The sequence below is a fragment of the Montipora foliosa genome, chromosome 5 (assembly GCF_036669935.1).
Source record: "Montipora foliosa isolate CH-2021 chromosome 5, ASM3666993v2, whole genome shotgun sequence".
Classification (NCBI taxonomy): Eukaryota; Metazoa; Cnidaria; class Anthozoa; order Scleractinia; family Acroporidae; genus Montipora; species Montipora foliosa.
Window position 1 is genome coordinate 35,732,974 of NC_090873.1, and position 2,500 is coordinate 35,735,473.

General features: G+C 36.1%; 1 protein-coding gene across 1 annotated transcript in view; it reads left to right on the forward strand.

Annotated features, from left to right (window-relative positions):
* The window catches only part of LOC138004070 (BAG family molecular chaperone regulator 4-like), an 11,464-nt gene extending 9,266 nt beyond the window's left edge, over positions 1–2,198 (forward strand). Inside the window, exon 3 of the mRNA XM_068850465.1 lies at positions 1–2,198. This exon is cut by the window's left edge and continues 489 nt beyond it. The gene's annotated coding sequence lies outside the window, so the exon portion shown is untranslated.
* The last annotated feature ends 302 nt before the right edge of the window (positions 2,199–2,500 follow it).

A 2,500-nucleotide genomic window follows, 5' to 3' on the forward strand; every position in this document is an offset into this window, starting at 1 on the left:
CGGGATGGGGGGAATATTAGTATTATCTTGTGCTTTTTATTTGTGAATTTATAATGCACTAGACAAAAAATGGTTTTAATGTTAATTATGCAGATTTCATTAGTGGCATAATGTTCTCTTCAAAAGAAGTGAAATACCGGTAATTAAATTAATAGAATGAATTACTATGGATGCCTGGAAAGAGAGCCATGTTCACTTCCTCAAACACAATGGAAGACAAATGTTTTAGAGAAAAGGGATCAAAGTTTCAGAAAGTGGTGTACAGTTTGAGACCTTTAAGAAATGAGTGCCAAGGTTAATCCTTTGACTGCTGAAGGTGCCCCCTATTGACAAGAAAAATCCTCTGTTAGACAGAGTAAAATCTGTAAAAATCACTCTTAGGAGGGAACGTGCTAAAGAGGACATGATTAGGCATCTACAGTATAAAAAGCTTTCACGAACTTCAACAATTGGGCTAATTTCTTTAGAAAGGCTTACCATGAAAGAAGGTACAGTGTATTCTGTTCTTGGACTTTTCCAATTCTAGTTCCAAATCTGTTTATCTGGTTTGCTTGTCAGGTACAGTAATTTTAACAATAACAATAAATTATTTGGATCAAGGTTAAAAACCTTTCTTGCCTTCTTAAATTTTCTTTTCACAAGAAAGTACTAGAGTATTTATTATGTAAAAAGGCCACATTGTAGTTCGTGACAATTCTTTTTTTTTTTGTGGCTGTAAAAGGAGCAGTTAACAAAGTTGCCTAAATGGAAAAAGGTATAATAGTTAAATGACAATGCTGTTAATTGTCCATCTCCTGACTTTGTCACTGACAATAGGATCCCGAGCTGCGTGGTTTCTAAGCTTGGTCTGGTCCTAGTTAAGCTGAGAGTAATACATGTAGTTATTATGTGGTGTTTTGTACTTGGTCTGTGGTAAGAGAAGCATCATTGATCCTTGTCATTCTTGACCCTGTTGTTCGAAAGCTCATTAACTTAATCCAGTATCAGCGTAAACTTTTGTCTCATGTCTTCAACTTTTTTGGTGAAAGTTTCTTTTGCCTATTTTTACTTTTCAAGATTGACTTCTTCTAATGTAACGTATTGCCGAATGTCACGTTGAACAGCATTTGGGAGTAGAGAAAAAAAACTCCTTGGTTACTTTTTAACCTGGGATCAGGGTTCATCGGCTTTTGAACAACTGGGCCCAGCCCCGTTTCTCAAAGGTCCCGAAACTTTATGGGCCACTTTTGGGTGTCACATTTCCCCCTGTATCTCAAGAATGGAGAGGATTTAAGTAGTGAAACGTAATATTGATTTTGCTTTTTGGTACCTTGGAAACATATTAAAAGACCAGATTTCAGAATCAAGCGCTTGAAAGTTTCACACATGGCTTTTAGGGCCCGAAGAGTTTTCGGGACTTTCGAGAAACGTGCCCTTGGGCTACAAAGCCATTCAGGAGTGTCCTTTTTGAGGACACTACAGGTTTGTTAACAGAAGAAAGGGTCATTGTGTAATTCTAAGGGTAACTTGTGATGATGGATAAATTAGCTTTTGCTGCAAAGTTGGAACGATTTATTTTTGTTCAGAACAATGAGATAGCTTCATTAAATGTTTTTCCCACAAATTGTCAAAGTTCTTGTTTTATGTCTATGGAAAAATGAACACTTTCATAGTACACACTTAGCCACGAGGAAGGAGATGTAGCTTAATACTATGGTCTGTGTGTAGTTTTCAGAGCTTTAGGTTCCTAGTTTGATTGTCAGTAACTGCAGTGTTACAAAAACATCATTTTTGACTTTTCTTTGAACCAGTAACAAAACAACAGCTTCACATAAAACAAGGAACTGACACAGGGTAGGTGTGAATCCTGCAGGGTTGAATCCCATTCATGCTTCATTCAGAGTTCTTGAAACTTCTGGCATGAACTGATGTAATTTTCTCTCTACACGTGTAGTATTTTAACAGTTAGAGGTAAATTGAAGTGGCTGTACCCGTAGTATAATATTACTTGGGGTGAGCCACTTTGGCATTGTAAAAACTTGAAATACTAGTATTCCTTCTAGCAGAGCGACTCAATTATGTCCAGGAAATTAATGAGCAATCAGTTAGAGGCATGTCCAATTTTGATGTCCTGTGAAAAGTGTCCACAGTGTCCACATTCTCGTCAAGAATGTTAAAAGTAGCATTTCCAAGCTGCAAGATTTCAAAATTAGTTGGCTGAGAACTTCCCCAGAACACCCTACAAGTTAGCATCTCCAGTGCTTGCTTGTTAGCTTGTCATTTTTTTAAAAATGTTATTTTGTCAGTATTTACAATGTATGCTATGAGAATCAAATAAACATGATTCATTTTAATGCTCCTTGAATGTAGTTTTTAATCCAAAAAAGTACTCTTTTGTTTAACCTTTTCATTTCCAAGATCAAAACGTTCATTCTCCTAACTAATACCATACTAAGATTTATTTGGTGTTATATCAAGATCACACAGGTCTCTGTATAATTAATCACTCACTGAAAAACTA